Here is a 20,205-nt window from a genome sequence, read left to right on the forward strand (position 1 = left end):
CATATATATATATATATATATTGCTGTTACCGGACTCCGCCTGCCAGTGATTACACTACGGACAAAACGTTACCTTTGACGAGGCTGTACTATCGTTAGTGGACCGCGTCGTTAAGGACTAATTCGAGGCAGCAGATGCCCTATGGAAGAGGCCTTGTGGTAATAGATAATAGACACATACACTTAAACATATACATACATACATACATACATACATACATACATACATACATACATACATACATACAAACATATTCTCTTCTCGAAAGATATATATATTCACTGTGTATCACATACTGAATAAGAATCTTGCTGCTTTACTTTTCTCTCTTCGACTGTTTACGTAACACCTACAGTCACCGTGAGTAACACCTACAGTCACCGTGAGTAACACCCACAGTCACCGTGAGTAACAGCCACAGTCACCGTGAGTAACAGCCACAGTCACCGTGAGTAACAGCCACAGTCACCGTGAGTAACAGCCACAGTCACCGTGAGTAACGCGTGACAGTCGCCTTCGACGAGCAAGAATCCCTCTAGTCTCGACCAAGAGCTACGGTCGGTCTCTCGGTGGCGCGAGGAAGGCAATCACTCGAAGAGGGGACCTGTCAACGCTTTTCAGTGGCCAGTGTATACTACATAACCTCCATGCCTCGTTCACAACTCCCTGGCGTTATTCCTTTATCTGAGGTGCCCGCTCTGGCCTTCTTGAAAAGCAAGCACCATAGTTCTTATGAACGAGCCTGGTGTGTGTGTGTGTGTGTGTGTGTGTGTGTGTGTGTGTGTGTGTGTGTGTGTGTGTGTGTGTGTGTGTGTGTTTAGGGGGCAAACACCCTAAGATGTCCTCCCACATATTTGACAGTTCCTTGGGCCCCTAGGATTTGGGCTGTCTGATCTCAGATTTCGGTCGTTAAGTTGGAATTCTATGTGTGTCTGTGTTCTGGGAAGAGATGTGTTTTTGAATAGGAAAATTTCCTCGTCTTTATATTCCACATCGGTGGGTAAAAATCAGAGAAATATTGAAACACCCGACACTCGAGGCGAGGTATCAGATGACGCCTGTGAGAGAAAGACGTTTCAATATAAAAAAAAAATATGGGAAAAACAAAATCGAAAATGAAAAGAAATCAAACATGCTGTATTGCGGTCACCACTCCAGACTGACAGGGGAAAAAGAAATCTTTTAAATGAATTCACTTGACGTAGAAGTAGAGGAGAGAATAATATTCTCACGAAGCAAAAACCTGATACACCAAAAACGTAGGACCACTCTTACACAGCAAAGACCTGCTGTACAAAAAAACGTAGGACCACTCTTACATAGCAAAGACCTGTTGTACAAAAAACGTAAGTACAAAAAACGTACGACCACTCTTACATAGCAAACACCTGTTGTACAAAAAACGTAAGTACAAAAAACGTAAGACCACTCTTACACAGCAAAGACCTGTTGTACAAAAAAACGTAAGACCACTCTTACATAGCAAAGACCTGTTGTACAAAAAAAAACGTAAGACCACTCTTACACAACAAAGTGCCTACTGAAATTCACTCTCACACAACACAGGCCTGCTGATATAGAAACCAGGGCCGTTCTTACACAACGAATACTTACGCTGCTATTGTGTACATACACTGATACATCACATACATTCATTACGTTATTTCTCTAACAACGGTTGACCTAGTATGACACCCAGTGATCCAACGCTTACATTCGTTAGACCTGTTTCTAAACTTCATATGATTCTCCTCCATATAATTCATCACATCCAAGTCCACCAATATTCATGTATGGCTCAAATATTCACACACCAACCGTGGGCTCTCTACTCTCACATGCTTTTGACCAATTCTCACACCACAGAGGCCTTCTCCTCTGCTGAACTGGGTGACCCAGAACTTACTACACACGAGGTAATCGACCTTGATACACGCCTTTTGAGCAATCAACTTAGGTCCTTTCCAGGATAACTTGCGTGTCTTTGATATTCTACTTTATAATCACGTAATCAGCTCTGGTCTCGTACACTGTAAGTGTAATGCCATTTCCTACACAAAGCGAGTCTTCTCTTGTACAATGTACGCCTTCTGCAGGTACGACATAAGTATCTTTTACAATGATACGTTCTCTTACACACCGCGTGCCTTCGCTCATACGACATATGCCTTACTTTGCACAACGCACACCTTTGCTAACGCAACAAATGCCTCACTTTACACAACCCACGTCTTCTTTTATACAATACTTGCCTCGTCTTTCACGTTGTATGCCTTCTCTTATGCAACCTGTGACCTATGTTACGACTCTTGAGCGCGACGGCATGATTCTTGAGCACACAGGCACGACTCTTGAGCATGGTGGCACGACCTTTGGTGATGATGGTCAATCCCCTATGAACTAGGCCATCATCGCGCTGGTGAGCAACGGGGTCTCCAATGGTCATAGACTTTGACCTCCCCTTACACACACACACACACTTGTTAATGCACTCTGGATCTTTGCACCACTCTTACCCTGCGATTCTTCAGCTCCAATTCTCCCATCCGATGTCATGTCCAATCCCAGACACTTAAATCCGTTTCCTTCAGGTCTTCCTCTATCGAAATCACTCTCAAAACAACCTGTCTCGTTTCACACACTCTCTACTAGACTTGGAAATTAGCTACTGCACCTTCTCTATTGATTCCGCCACCAGAACCGTGTCATTTGCAAACAGCAACTGACTCATTTTCCTGGCATCCCCACCCCAGAATACGATAAGCTCATCCCTCTCTTCAGGACTCTTGCATTTATGTCCCTCACTACCCCATTAATAAACAGATTAAGCAGCCATGGTGCCAACACGAATTCTTGACAAAAACCCATCTATACTTGGACCCAATCACCCTCATCTCTTCCTACTCGCACATACGCCTTATTCTGATCGGAAAAATTCTTCATTGCTTCTTTTAGCTTTCCTCCCACACCATGTATTCGTAGCACCCTTCACAAAGAATCTCTGTTAACATTGTCAAACACTTTTTTCAGGTCAGTGAATGCCACATGCATATCATTCTATCTCCAAGCTTTTTTCACACATCTTGAGAGCAAACCTCTCGTTCATACATATCTTAAAGCTCATGAAGCTACACTTTTCTTCACAATCTGATGCTCTGTGCAAGCCACCATCCTCTCAGTCACCACTCTCCCACATAGATTACCAAGTATACGCATCACATTTATACTTCTGTAATTCAAGCATTTCCTTTTATTTTGCTTGTCAGCATATTAGCAGTCTGCCAGTCCTCAAGGTTCCCTCACCTTGGGCCATCTTTACGATAAAAATCCTAACAAACCGAGTAACAAACCTGTCACCTCTTCTCAAGAAATGTAACTGCAATCCCATCCACTCTAGCCGCTTTGCCACACTTCATCTTAATCAAGGTTTTCACCACCTCTCTTTTCATCAAAACATTCTCCATGACTCTCTCGCTCCTCACACCACACCATCTTGCCCCAATTACCCAACACCTGCAGCCTATCATCTAACACATTCACTCCATGTTCATCCTGTGAGCGGTAGCGCAAAAGGATTACAAAGGTTACAAAAGGTCTGAGTCAGACCACATTTTAAAGCACTCGTCCTATAACTTAACCTCTTCTTTGTCTATGGCCACTTTTCAGTACACTCCCCTCAGTGATGCCCCCATATGTTCTCTTGTTCTCCTTACACTATTCCCCATAAATATATATGTATATATATATATATATATATATATATATATATATATATATATATATATATATATATATATATATATATATATATATATATAAAGTTAGTGAAACTTAAGACTGAAGGTTCCTTTCAAACCATACCAAAGTTCACAGATAATAAACTTCAGTGTATATAACAAATTGTGTAGACTGATAAGTAAGCATAGTGTGTCTGTGTGTATGCGAGTAAAATGAATGCATGCATATATGAATCTGAATTCATTGAAGGCAAAAGAAAAATTACTTTGCATGCGTGTGTGAAAGTGTTATTTTTCAAATTCGACTCTTAGGTAACTAGTGTTACTGGGATGAAGTAAATAAGAGGGATGGGTATGATGGAATGGACAGTGGAACCGGAAGGAAAGGAACAGAGGATGGAAGGGAAATCGTTTGTCGAACTGCTTACTTCTCCAAAGCTGGGATGATCAGGAGTAAGTAGGAGGACAGTGGTAGGATTGGTGTGAGGAAGTGCCGCGAGAGATTGAAGCAATCTTAAGAACATGGGTCAGAAATGAGAGGATCATCCTGGTAGTTTGGAGGGTTCGAGTAAGTATAGTGTCGTGGTAGATGGGAGGGGGTCGTCGTGAGCAGGTGGGCCTTGATAGGTTAACAGAGTTATGTAGGTGGGAGCAGTGGTAGGTGGCAGGGTCGCGATAATAAGTAGAAGAGTCTTTGCTGGTGGGAAGGGGTCATTGGGAGGTTGAAGGTGTCGTGGGGGTGGTGAGGTCGTGTCATGTTCCTCAAGGATCAGCAGCGCGTCGCAGGAACCATCTTGGTGGTGTGGGAAGCTCAGAACCACCTGCCTCAAGCCGTCAGATACTACTCGAGGACGATCGTGTACATGGGTGTCTATGGCAACGAAGCACTGTACACTTCAACCTATAACTCTGTATGGCTAACTATGGGAATGTAAGAAAAGGTATTGGAACTTATTGGTATGCTTATCTATTTTTGCCTCGTATGTACGATCATGTAAAGTCTTGTTATCCCATGTACTGCGCAAAAGTATACCTACTGATCATACATTTTTCGAATGTGGTAATATGTATGTTTTTGTCATAGGACAGAGTGGCCAATGTCTCGTTATCTACGTTCTGCCACCGTATAGTGACGTTCTTCTTACAGTATGAAATAAACCAAAATTGAAGACAACTCGAAATATATCTGATTATATGGAATATATCTGGTTGTCTTTCATTCTTTTTTATGGTAAAAAAAAAAAAAAAAACAGAAAACGCTTCCGTAAGAGAAAAACCTCCCAAAACTTATTTCAGAGGATGGTAGAGATTGAATATGATACTGAGAGATTCCATCCCCTGGGAACGATCCTTCTTGACAACGCCTCAGATGACCTATGTCTCTCCCCTGCGCCAGCCAGGTAGTTCTTATGTACCTTAGTCACTGGTTCCCATAGGGGAAGGCACCTGCCCCTCACGGCCTCCAGCGATGGCTTCACTGTGACTCGCCGTCCACATAATGCCCACGGATAAATTACGATCCAAGGAGAACGCATTCAAGTACCATTAGTTGCGAAATGCGGGAACAAAACACTAACCAGTCTTAAAAGTGTTTCTCATGTTATGACATCTATCAGACGTTGAGAGGGAAAGATGATATACTCATTGGATATATGACTGGGACATAAACAATGATTACCGAAGTACAATGCACCAAAACCACATCTAACTATCCACAACCAGGCTTCCCACAGACCTATCCATGGTTTACCCCAGCCGCTTTACAGGCCCTCGCTCAGTCCACTGACAGCACATCGAACCCTGTATATTACATCATTTCGATTCTCTTTATCTTGTGCACGCCATTCACCCTCCTGCATGATCAGGCCCTTTTTCCTCCCATCCTTCCTCCTCCAATTTGGCATCCCTCTCTTCCTTGTCCCCTCCACTGCTGGCACTCTACATCCTCTCTGTCAAACTCTCCTCACTCATTCTTTCCTTATGTCCATATATGTATATATATATATATATATATATATATATATATATATATATATATATATATATATATATATATATATATAGTCTCATAGCTTTATATTCTGTGAGACTCACTCCTGCAGGATTTTCTACTCACTGTAGAATAACCATTGACTCACGTGAAGGACGTGCCTTGAGGTGAACTCATCTCTCAGAAGGTCTCAACCTTATTCAACTGGGTGCAAATTTTAATAAGCCTTCTTTTGTTATCAGGAGACGAAAGGGTGGAAAAAAAAGGGAGAGATATGGTAAGTCTTGATGCTAGTTGTGTCTCGTGTTACAGTTCAGGGAATATTGGTGGGAGGGAGGTATGGAGACAATGGTGAAGGGGTCGAGTCAATATGGGCGTCAGGTTCCGGGCTCGAGCTGCGTGCTGGGAAGGTGATGTCTTATCTTGGCCTCCTCCTTATCTCTCTCTCTCTCTCTCTCTCTCTCTCTCTCTCTCTCTCTCTCTCTCTCTCTCTATCTATCTATCTATCTATCTATATATATATATATATATATATATATATATATATATATATATATATATATATATATATATATATATATATATAATATAGAGGGGGGGAGTACGTGCTGCCAGTGGACTGAACGAGCGCATGTGAAGCGGCCGAGGGAAACCATGGAAAGATCTTTGGGGTCTAGTTATGGAGACAGGATTGTGGATATATATATACATATACATATATATATATATATATATATATATATATATATATATATATATATATATATATATATATATATATATATATAACTGTTCATCTCTCTCATGTCCTCTAATCTTCTTATCACTTTCCTACCATCTCACGTGGACGTTGAGGAATATACAACATGGAAGACACACACACAAAAATAAACCATTCTCTGTCAACTACTGCCCACCCCCCTCCCTTCCCCCACCTCCTCTCCCCCTGACAAAAGCCAGTACAGGTGTTCGTGTGAGCAGGTGTCGACCTGAGCAGCGGCAGGTGTCACATCTCACCACCTCGGCCACCTGTTGGCTGCTTCCCGCTGCACTTGTTGCTGTACAATCCACACTGTTGGTGTGCACTCTACGTTATCGAACCCCATTTGAAAGGCGTTCGCCCTAAAATCACTTTACAGAACCCGGCGATGTAAATCACTCTACAGAAAGAAGAACAATGTACCTACCAAGTGTAGATAGACAGTGGTAACTATCTACCTCAGAATATTATCATTGTCTTGATACGTTCGCTGTATTCATGTGTGATTACTGCTTGTGTGTTACGAGAGAATTTTACATCCGTGTTATCCCGTCTCTTAACCTTGTATATATGTACAATGTCTGTACTCCTACACACACACACACACACACACATAGACACACCAGCCTATAAAAATATCCACAGTATATGAATGGTAGACAGGTTAAACTGCCGGTGAAACGAGTCGTTACAAGAATTCAAACACTGAACTAGTTACTAGTTATTGAGTTGATGGGAACAAGACCCTAGTCTATAAGGCAAACATAGACAGTCTCTCTCTCTCTCTCTCTCTCTCTCTCTCTCTCTCTCTCTCTCTCTCTCCTATTCAGTGAGCGTATACCAAGTAGCGTAGGGGTTAAGCAGAGGTACGGACGGAGTGGTGCAGATGTGTGTGTTTGGTGAGGTGGGATGGAACGTTCTGGTTACTGCCGTCACCCGCAAGAGATCGGCGTACCTCAGGATAACGCGCTCTCCCCTAACCTGTTTACTGTTTACATACATCTGAGTATAGAGGTGATCTGCATGAGTGTCAGATAATATGCTGATAATCGAATCATAGATTAATTATATATTCTCCACAATCAACACTAATTAGTCTTCAGTTAAACATCAAACAAGGCTTTTAAAACACCATTTCGTTGTACCCACAGATTCTTCACAGCGTCCCTTTTCTACGTAAGGAGGATGAATTACTGAATGTAGTCTCCTTCCACCTAGGGTAATATATATATATATATATATATATATATATATATATATATATATATATATATATATATAAACCCAACCTCCATTATCCTCTGATAACAATTGGCGAGTTAGTAATGAGCGTAGTGGCAGCGACAAACTACCTCGACTGCACTAATCACAAGGGATAATAGGGCGAATAAATATGTCAATTCGTTCCTTGCGGGAGGTAGGGAGACGGGAGGACTTTACGATCGTACGTAACATGATCATTACGACGTGTTCACCACACGTAGTAGTTGTTACAACCCCAAGTTAACGTTAGTAGTAAGGCAGTGTGTTACAACCCCAAGTTAATGTCGGTAGTAAGGCAGCTTGTTACAACCCCAAGTTCAGGTTAGTTGTACGGCAGTTTGTTACAACCCCAAGTAGTCTGTACGAGATTTTGTACAAGAGTACTCCTGTACACTCTGGACAATACAGAGTGGACAGGAGTATTTAGGGGGAGTTGGGGTTGTACTTTGGATGTGTGTGTGTGTGTGTGTTTTACACTGGCCATCTTTCCTTCTCCAACTCTGACCTACGATGAAAAGCACTTGTTGGTGTGTGTGTGTGTATGTGTGTGTATGTGTGTGTGTGTGTGTGTGTGTGTGTGTGTGTGTGTGTGTGTGTGTGTGTCCAGCAGCCCAGAGGCTGACGGGCACAACATGGCGAGGATTAACTGGCTCATGTGAGGGAAACCCAACACTGGATCATGGCCTGTGAGACTCCGTCTGCCGAATGTTTTATGATGTTTGGCTTCCTCTGTGAACGTCTTGTGATATGTTAGTTTGTGTTTTACGATGTTTGATTATGTGATTCATTCAAGACTTATATTGTGTGTTTGATTTTCATGCTGCATCAGTTTATTGTCGCTTTTGTGAATCGTTATATATATATATATATATATATATATATATATATATATATATATATATATATATATATATATATATATATATATATATATGCTCTCATTCGCTTTTTGTATTCATTCGTCTTATTAACTTTTTATAACTGTATCTATAAATATATGTAGATATTTCAAGCCCGATTTTAATTGGAAATATTGTAGATTAGTTTCTGTAAGGTTTTATTTATCGCACACACACACACACACACACACACACACACACACACACACACACACACACACACACACAAGCTAGATTCCGTCTAATTACCCTTCATTTTTTCCCGTCAATAAGTGATGGATTACCTAAGCTCATTTTCACCTTTTTCTCTTTTTTTTCTTTTTCATTTCATTTGTAATCTTTTTTTTTTTTTTATCAGCCAGTCACTATATCGTCGTCCATAGTGTACTACGCTTTCGTATTCCGGATGATAGAAGCAGAGGTGTTCAGGGTCAAAATTTGACCTGGTTTCTGTGAATTTATAAGTCGACCTCCTCAGCACGACGGTACAAGCCCTTGAACATGACGGTACAACCCTTAAGCACGACGGTACAGCCCTTAAGCACGACGGTGCAAACCTTGAGCAAGACGGTGCAGCCCTTGAGTACGACGGTGTACTACCCTTGAACACGATAGTACAACCCTTGAGCAAGACGGTACAAGCCTTCAACACGACAGTACAACCCTTGAGCACGACCCTTACAACCCTTGAGAACGTTGGTATGACCGTTGAGCACGACGGAACGACCCTTGGGTTTTATAGCCTGGCCTTTAACCAAACTTGAAAGGGTCAGGTAAAAGACCAAGGCCATCATGATACCTCAAGGATCGTTGGTATCCTTGTGTTCAAGGATCACACCGTCGTCCTCAAGGCATTACAGTACATGGCAGAGGTAGAGGAGAACAGGATGTGGGAGTCAGAAAGTAAGCATCGGTTCAACTACGAGAAGTATTAGCAGTCGACAACTTCCCCTGATACCTTTCACAATGTCTTCTGTTTTGGGAAAGTCTTTGAAGTGATTCATGTACACACCAGCCACATATCTGCCACCCACCATTTATGCATGTATCCTTGACCTCATTCCAGTACCCGATGTAACATTATCAACTTGGATTAGAAGGTTAAAAACCGTTTTTGTTTTTTTTTCCTTTTTTTATAATCACGATCTTATGACTTTGTCGTTCGTTAGTTGAGACTATAGAAGCGGAGGGGATGGTCATCTGCCAACCTGAATTCCCCGGCAAAACACTGCATGTACCAGGTCATGTGTTTTCTGTTCCTTGTGTGGCTTTCGTAAGTGGCACACGGGTCAGAGCGTTAGGTCATATGGCGGTTCTTGGCTGTAACGAAAGTCCAGCTGCTTGCAACGTCTCGTTATACTGTTAGCAGCGAGGTGTTCGCAGTGTCTACAGTCACTGTCTTACAAACAGACACCGTTAATCATAATTCTACTAATGATGGGACGACCCCAGCAGGAGGAGGAGGAAGAGGGTCTCTTGGGCAGAGGGCTGACTTTTCTGATGTAGTTTATTCTCGCGAAGGTGTTCGGGTGGGGGAAGGAGTTCCCACGACCTCCTCCTCCCCCTCCTCTCCCCTTCCTCCTCACCAAATGTTGCTGGTAACAAGTCTCCAGTCCGACCGACCACCCGAAGCCTGAGCCGAGAGAGCCTTTACAGTCACCGCCGCGGCCCAACACCAGTAAATCTACGGTTGAATACACCGTCCGGCTGCGCTTACCGACGGGTGTCTTGTGCCGGGCATACCAAGTGGGCCCAGGTAGGAGGCAGTCATGAGCTGCAGGACACCACATAAATCCTGTAGCGGTGGTGGTGGTTGGTGGTGGTTGGTGGTGGTGGTGGAAATGGTGGTGCTAATAGGAGTAGGAGTGGTGGTGATGGAGCCTGTAACTCGTAGTTGTGAAGAAATGGTGATGGTGGTTTTAGCAGTGGGTAATGGTAGCTACAGTAGTCCTGGTGGTAGTGCTGGTGGTGATGGTGGTGGTAGTGGTGGAGGAAAGTAATGGTGGTGGTGGTGGTGGTGGTGGTGGTGATAACAGTCCTTATGTTGACGGTGAGGATTCAGCCAAACTTGGCGTAATTGTTGTTGTTGCTGGTAGTGGTGGTGGAGACTATGATGTCAGCAGTGGTGGTGACAATGATACTGGTGGTGGCAGCAGGTGGTGGTGACAATGATGGTGGTAGCGGCAGTAGCAGCACGTTGATGCTAACAGTACATGTAAACTATCGGTCACCCTCAGGTGGTCATCCTTATCTTGGTGAGGGAGATAGATCCTGGTGGTGATGGCGGTGGAGGTGGTAGTGTACAGGACAGTTGTGGTCATGTTCGGTGTTGGCAACAATAGTCGTAACGTGGATAGAAATGAAGATTTTTTTTTTCCTACCCACAGTGTGTGTGTGTGTGTGTGTGTGTGTGTGTGTGTGTGTGTGTGTGTGTGTGTGTGTGGCGGATAACCGGACGAATCCTGATGTTAATTGTGGTAGTATTGAAGGCACCTGATTTACCGATAACAGTGAGCGAGGGCGATAGCTTTTATTCCGATCTGATTGTGGATTCAGGAGAGTCACTTCTGAGGCCTTATCATAACTACGAGTCGTGTCGATGGCTTGGGAGGGAGTGTATGTGTTACGGGTGTTGACGAGGGATGTGCTGGTGATCAGGGTCGGGGTGTGGAGTAGGGCGGAACTGCTGTGTGGAGGATGGGTTGATGATGGTTTGCCGCTGCTCGGTGAGAAGTGGCGTGGTGCTGGTGAGGTGAAGGACTGGCAAGTGAAGGCAGTCATGGTTTTCAGCAAGACGACGACTCCCCCGAGCTCCGAGTGACTTCGAGTTTTCCTTAGAAGGTAAGATTTACGTAGAGTTACGTTGATATACACAGACCTCACAGACACCAAAGGTCCAAGCCAGATGGTCCGACCTTAACACTCGCGGGTAACGATAATTTCGGAGGTCTTCTACCACCTACAGGTAGGTCTGCGGCCTTACCTCACCTTAGGTATATACCTCACGGTGGCTCTCTGGTCCTCTATCCTCACAGCTAGGTCTTAGGAAGGACTGTACGTTACCTTACGTATACCTCACGATGGTTTTTGGAGTTCGACTCCCCCTAGCTCGGTCGATGATTTCTGGAGGCCTTCTTACCTCGGTATCTTAGTGTGTTTCTCTGTCCAATAAATCCGCTAGAGACTACTGCCAGCAGATTATTCTTAACTTGTACTACGATTTGCAAACTGAAAAGTTTTTTAAAGGATCAACGGCATATTCACTTTTTGCCTGTTTCATTTCTTATGTTACTCAGCTTCAGTATTTTAAATCATAACTGTACTATTGACTAACTCACACATACATACACTCATACACACACAAATTCAATTTTTTTCATTCTTTCATGACTATTCGTCGTTTCCCGCGTTAGCGAGGTAGCATCGAGAGCAAGACGACTGAATCCTTAAGGGAAATCCTCGCTTGATTCCTTCCTCTCTTCCATCTTTTGGGAAAGTAATTATACTAGAAGGGAGGATTTCCAGCTCCCTCCCCTTGCCCCTTTTAAACTCCAACGACACGCAGGGAATACGTGGGCAGTATTCTTTCTCCCCTATCCCCAGGAATAACTCATACATATATACTTACTAAAAGAATAAAGAGAGAAAAAAATACGAATTCGAATATGATATTCTTCTGTGATTCAGAAGAATTAAAGAACAGAAGAACTGTTAAACTTTATACCCATATTCATAGATGTTTCAACACAGGCGTTGCCAAGCAGGGAATACCTTTTACTCTCAAAAAACGAAGTGAAGGCGATGACATTTTTGAGGGATCGTATCCAGCTGTGTCCCGACTGACACTTGCACGAGCCTATAATGTTGAGATGGTAAAGAGTGAGAGGTGTACTACACAGCTCGCTGCAACCTAGTGTTGTCTGAGGACCGATGATGGTGTCATGATACTGCATGATAATGCGTGACAGAGGGTGATTACTGTGTGACACTGCGTGGTTACAATAGATATCGCATGTCACGATACTGCATGTTAATAATTTCGTGCGATACATAATATTATATGATGATGCATGACCCTGCATGATGATAATGTATGATGATGCATGACCCTGCATGACGATAATGTATGATGATGCATGACCCTGCTTGACGATAATGGATGATGGTATATTATACTTTACGACTGGTGTGTGGTATATTATCATCTTCCACAAAGCTGCATGTCACATGACACTGCAAACTACTCATGCATGATGATGCATGATGGTACTGGGCTATTGCCTGATGTGTGATGCATGTTTTGTGATGATGCATGACACACCATGAGAGTGATGACTTGTGATGAACTGGTAGCGCGAGATGGTGTACGGACGAATGAGATTCGATGCTAAGGAGTGATATGCGATTGGTCTGTAATGACGCAGAATGATGGTATATGATGAGCATATATGATGGTGCATGGTGGCTCACGATGATGTGCTATAGCAGTTGGTGGGTGCATAGGAGGATGAGTGTCAGTGCTAAACAGTGATGAGAAGTGATGGCAAACGATGGTTACTGAGGCGTGGATGTCAGCTGAGGGTTCATGACAGCGAGTGACGATGTGTACGCTCGTACGATCATGCTTGGTTATACATGATGACTGATGGAGGTGCATGACATGATGAATTAGATGCGTGCTGCGTGATGATGCATGCATGATGGGGTGGCAGGGTGGGGGGAAGCGGCGGGGGGTGAGGCAGATGGCATCCCCTGGCCTCATCCTAGGCTGGCCTGACCCCGAGTTTTAAAGCTGAGGTATCCCAAACCAACCTCCTGACCAGTGGTGTGTCTAGCTGGCTGTGCTCGGCTGGCTGGCTGTGACTGGCTGTAGTCGGCTGTAGTTGGCTTGCTGACAGCTGGCTTGGTGGTCAACTGGTTCGCAGGTGGCATAATGCCTATTGGGTGGTGGATGGCTGGTTTCTGACTATGGACTGGCTAGTGGTTGGTTGGCTGACTAGTTTACGTTTAGCTAATTGGCTGGCTGGCTGACTGGTTACGGGTTGGCTCATAAAGCAAGAGGGTTGGAAATCCAGAGGATGTTGCTTACTTCCACTCAACCACATGCGATCCCGGTGGAGCACAGGCCCTGTATCTTTCCCTACTTAACGATCTGGAACAAATAACTAAACACCCAAAACGAGTTCGCGAACGTCGCCACCACTCCTCCAACACACTCGACCTCTTATTTTTTTCTTCTTTTTTTTTTTTTTTTTTTTTAGCTCTGAACGCTTCCACTACGTATACACTGTTTCTGCCCACACCCCACCCCCAACCCCCTTACGTTCCTCCGACCACAATCTTATCTCCATCACTTCTAATTGGCCACGCCCACACCCTATCCTCCTCCCCCCACTCACCCCTCAAAAAGCAGACTCTGGCGGCCTGGGAGAGGTCAGCGGTCAGCCCAGCACAGTTTCTTTACTAACGTCCAGATGCCTCCAGCTGTGCTTGACGTATAGCGGAGGTTATCTTAGATGGGATGGAGTCCTACGTCTCCTTCTTCTTCTTCTTCTTCTTCTTCAAGGTCTTCCTAACCCCATTCATTGCTGGATCGTCTCTGCTCGGCCACCATTTGCATCAAGGACGGAACATATCGGACCATATAGCTCTTCCCTTCCCCTGAACCCAATTATTTCTATTCCTGCTCGGAATCATGGCAAAGTTGCTCTTCGTAAAGTCAAGCACACCTTCATAAAAAGAAAGTGAGCTACTATGACTTCAAATATCTTCCTGGTCTATAATCAAACACATCTCCAATAACTTCTGCAACTATTCCTCCTCTTTTTCCATCCTGATTTAACCTGTAGCTAACTTTCCCTCTGATACAGGTGCTGTTTCCGGTACCTTAGTATCTTCTAACTCTACTCTCGATGATTCCACATCCAGTCCTCCTACCCAGTCTTCCCCCACTGAACCTATGGATTCTCCTTTATTTTCCTCGGACAGGTTCTTCTTAGCACTATCTCAGATTCAGGTGGACAAGGTGTATGGCCTAGATGGTATACCTCTTCTGATCCTAAGGGAGTGTGACTATGAGATAGCTACAATGCTTGTTTACTTTTCCCGTCTGTGTCTCAAAATCCAGGCTTTCCGCTCATCTGCTGCTCCATTGTTCTCATCCCTGCTGTCTCTAAAGTCTTTGAAACCCCCATCGACTGTCGCTTTCTCAAACTCTGAAAATACGATTCCCGTCTATATTCATTCAAAATTACTCTAGATCCAATTTCTATGAAAGAGTACCAGATCTACTCAACACCTTATTCAAGACTCCTGCCACCCAAGGCTGCACTACTTACAACAGCAGGGAAATGTAGAATCTTCTGATGAGCCCGTACTCTCAGTGGTATAACCTCGCAAAAAAAGAGGCTTTTCACTTCGTGGAGTAACCTCGAGCACGCGGAGTCCGGTAACACCTTCCATTCTATATGATCACCTTATGGCTTCCGCGATGCACGTATTACCGGTGATCAACTCGCCTTTGTAACTCATCTTTGATCTTCCTCTCCGTTGAGGCTTTTGACACCTCCAGAGTATGTAGCACTAAGTCTTTGCTTACCAAATTTCCCATCTTTGTCTTTTCTGCTTCTCTCTGTTTCCTGATGGATAGCTCTCTCTCTCTCTCTCTCTCCCTCTCTCTCTCTCTCTCTCTCTCTCTCTCTCTCTCTCTCTCTCTCTCTCTGTCTCTCTCTCTGTCTCTCTAGCCGGTCCATTGTAGTAGTCATTTATAGAGCGACTTCTTATTCTATCAACAATAACGTTCCTCAACGTCTAACATTGTTCACTTTGACGCTGAGGATTCCATTCTACATCTTTTATCATATTTTTCCTCCTCTCCTCACTCTAATCCTCGTTCTCTCTCTCTCTCTCTCTCTCTCTCTCTCGTACTGAACACATTATTCCTCTTAATTCGGACCTGTGCAAAACTTGGGAATGAAGGGGGAAAAAAAACGGTGTTAAATTCACTTGTGCTTAGATGCAAAATTCTCCTCTGCTTAGTTTCATAAGACCAAAATTCATCGCTGCAATGAAATAACGCTAGGCATAACCATACCTTCCTCTCTGTCCTGGAACCCCCCACTTAATCAACTTTTCCAAAGACTGCATTAGAAAAGTTCAGGGTTTTGTACAGGTGCTGTAATTCTCTCTCCTGTGAGCAGCTTTCTCAGATCTAGCTAAGGAACAAAATCCTTCAGTCTCATGAATTCTGTTGGCATGATCTCTTCTTCAACAGTCCCCCCCTTTGTCCACCGTGATGTTGCTACCGTCGCCCTATTCCACAGGTATCAATTTGGCAACTGCTCTCGTGAGCTACATCCATGTGACGCTGATACCTGAGCATGGATCCGTGACTCGTGTCTGGCTGCTGCTTCCCACAGTTTATGCGTGGAGACTAACCACACGAGGATAGACAGGTATGATACCTCCTTCTCCCCTCGAATGGTGAAGTTGTGAAACTTTTCTTTTCATCTTTTCTTCTTCCTATAACCCCTCTACCTTCAAAAGTCAGGTCTACCAACACCAGAGTAGGCTCTGATTAATTTCTTCATTGTTTTATTTCTTATCCTGATTCACTTTCAGTCGAGATGGCCATGTGTGGGGCACTGTTTTACCTATGGCGTGTCGGACACCATGAAAATAGAACATCAGCAGGAAACTGATGAATACTGAATTAGCGGTCATGTGACATGAAATATGCTTGAGATATTTAACTACACACACACACACACACACACACACACACACACACACATTATCAAACTGTAACCAAGAGCAAGATGTTTACCCTAATTCTTAAGACCTTGAGAAACAAACCCGTAACAGTAAAAATCTTGACAAAATCGTGATGGTTCGAGAAAGTCATCATTTCTCGAACGATCAGGAATCATTCATAATTTCCACCTTCTACGGGTATGTTTCTTAAGGTCTTAAGCATCTACCATCCTGAATCTGCGACCCCGAATTCTTAATTGAGGGAAGTGACCATTCTTACGATGTTGCGAGAAAACTTAGTTATCCCAAAAAAGTTACTGACAAATGCATACAAAAGGCAAGGAAGACCTGCTATTGTAATGAGAAGGAAGACAAATTCAACAACAAAAGTAATTTTGGTTCTAACCCTTCATAAGGAATTTCCACCTCTTACTATTATTATGAAACAACTTAACATTAATGTTGTTTTCAAAAAAAATAATCAAAATAAGATAAAACATGCTGAATTCCTTGATTAAGAATAGACCATCATCTCATGAAAAATCAGACGTCTACTTTGTTCCGTGCAAAGTCTGTAATAAAATGTATTTTGGCCAAACGGATGAACGAATCTTTAAATGAGATGATTCAACAGCATAGACATTCTATATAAGGACAACCTCGCAATCAAATGCAATATCTACACATGTAGAAGATTACGTCTTCCCCTGTATACCACATCGATCCAATGTGTTCAGTCCAAAGTCCTTTTAGGTCTTTCTTCGCTCATCCTTCCTATATGAGAGAGTCATTTCAGCACACCCTGGTCGGTCCTATCAATCATTAATTCATCTCACGTCACACACTGTCTGTACTCAGGTATTCCATTTCCAACGCGTCCACCCTCTCCCTCTTCCTTATGCATAGGGGACCCAAGAATCACGTCCATACAACGCTGCTGGGACTACCATACAATGAAACATACTCATAAGAGACAACGACCTCTCCTTCCACACGCTTCTTAATGCAACCAGGACCTTATCCCCTCCCTCCACACTACGACCCACTTCAGTCCCCATGGTAGTACCATGTTGTGTTGTCACCATCCACTCCCACGTATCTTAACCACTCCACCAGCTCCAGGTCCTCCTCATATAAACCTGACACTCAAACTATTATGTCTTACCCTTCTACTGCATCTCATACCCATGCTTTGGTTCACATTAACTTTCAGCTTTCTTCTGTCACACACTCTCCCAGACTCAGACACCAGTTTCTTTGCGGTTTCCTTTTTCACCAAAGACGTGTCATATGCAAACACCAAATGATTCATCTTCCATCGAATCTCCAACCGAAAGGTACAGTAGACCCGCACCTTCGTATTTACGTCCCTCGCTGCCTCGTCCATAGACAGATTAAACAGCCATGGTGACATCACACATCCTCGACGCAGACCCGCCTTCACCTAGAACCGCTCACCTTCCCCACTTCCTATGCGCACATATGCCTTACTTTCCTGGTAAAAGAAACAGTCCTCCAATAAAAAAAAAAAAAAAGTACGAATCCCCCTCTATTTCCAAGTATATTTCACAGAAATCCTTCAAAGTAGAAACAAAAAAGTTTCAGTCTTTCACATAGCGCTTAACAGCACGTAATAAAAACGGTTCCTTGTTCTTGATTTCTAAATATCCCTTATTCCCAGGGTTAGAGGAGTAAGAATACGACTACCTACGTATACCCTGAGACTTGTATGTGGCGACTAATGTGCGTGAACGGCTGGCATGGAAGAGGGCTTGGGGACCCTCCCTTCTTATATCATGACATTCCCAAGACAGAAACACACACGCACACACACACACACACACACACACATATACATATAAGTTACAGTCTAACTTCAACCACTGGTCACAACTCATCGTTCTGGCAGGCTGTGTTCAACACCAGACATACTGCCAGGGGTGAGGACCCAGGTATCCAGATAACACGCCGCGGCAATGATATGCTCGATCGGCCACCACACGAAGTCCAACAGGGAAGGTTGGCTAGCATCACCAGAACCGCTCAGGTAGGCCTCCAGTCCTCCTCAGCTGAACACTTAAGATTAACCTTGAAGAATAATGGCAAATCGGTGGTAGGTAACGAGAGAATTTGTTAGGAAATTTTTTAAGTTGATTTGCTATCGCCTCTCTTTCAATGCCTTCCTTTTCTTTTACTTGTCCACCAACTTTATATTTCTCTCGCTTTTTTCTTTATCTGTCTCATGTGATGAATACCCCAGGAACTGGTAATCGTAATACTGAAGGAGAGGATTGGGAGTAATGTACAGTGTCTTTCCCGCTGAAGTGGTCTTCTTGATAGATCATCTCATTGTCTGACGCCCCAAACCTCGTTGTATCTGGAGGCGGAGTCCTTAAGTTCCCGAACAATACGCCCATTACGTCAGGCGGTGTGAGGTGGTCCTCCTTCGTCAGGTCACCGTAAGGAACCATAAACATAAAGCTCTTGGGGAACTCCTCCCGGCATTCTTATGGGCGCGAGTTCTGTACATAATTACATTCAGGTGTGGCGCCATACCTGTGTCGTAAGTCACCCTACCAAAAGTATTTTTGTGCTCTGATTCTGTCGTTATTTGCTACCTTGATAGAACTGATGAATTTCAGGTGTAGTCTTACCTCTTTCTTAAGAAGTAGATATACGTGTATATCATGGTATTTCCAAGGTGGTTAGGGGTTAGTACCTCTCCTGTCTGGCATGATATAACGCTTTGTCCTTCTTGTTTACCTGCCGTTGCCGGAGGTCTTGCGTCAAGGGAGGTTAATCACCAACATCCAGGGGTATAATGTGCACTAACTATCTCCGATGCTCTGAACGAGGGACTAAAGTGAGCTGTCGAGACCCGCGCTGACCACTGCAGAAGGTGGTCTTTACATCGCGCAACACGACGTGACCAAAATCGAAATAAACTCGTCACTGACACGACTCCAGGATCTTCGACAGGTCCTGGCGAGGGCGACCACGATAAGGACGTTCTCCGCTAACACGGAGGTAATTAAAACCCCCCAAGTGCTGCACAGGAAATCAGCGAGGTTAATGGCGAGGCTCCATGTACAGTGCAGGAATCTCTCTCCTCATCTCCCAGCTGGCTACAGCCTCTGGTTACCAACGAGACCGTCTGGGTATGCAGGACATCTCCAGGAGTTTTGTGTTCAGTCAACGTCTCAACATCAATTAGTAACTACCGAGATACACACACACACACACACACACACACACAGACACACACACACACACACACACACACACACACACACACACACACACACACACACACACACATAAACACACACACACACACATATATATATATATATATATATATATATATATATATATATATATATATATATATATATATATGATAACCAGTCTGGCCCACATAGTGAATTATGAGTCCTACGCCATCCAGACAGACCTCGCCTCCTCCTCCTCCTCCACTCTAATTAAATCGGCCGGGGAGCGAGGCAGGCAGGCAGGCAGGAATCCCACACTGCGATAAAGACTGGCCGATGACTTTACATGGCTAAGGTACACATATCAAAACCACACGTCACACTCACCATCATAAACGTGCCTATTAAGCACCTCTACAATACCCGGAGGTGCGTCGGGCTAATTTCTCGCTGACTTAAAAGTGCCATTTAGTGGTATTTGGCAGACATCCTGCAGTGCGGGCGAGGATGATACTGTCACCCCCTAGTGGTGAGCGGCCCAACCAACCCACACTTTGTCACGCACCCACCAGGGGGCCGATCGCTGGTAGA

This window comes from Panulirus ornatus, chromosome 9 (assembly GCF_036320965.1).
Source record: "Panulirus ornatus isolate Po-2019 chromosome 9, ASM3632096v1, whole genome shotgun sequence".
Lineage (NCBI taxonomy): Eukaryota > Metazoa > Arthropoda > Malacostraca > Decapoda > Palinuridae > Panulirus > Panulirus ornatus.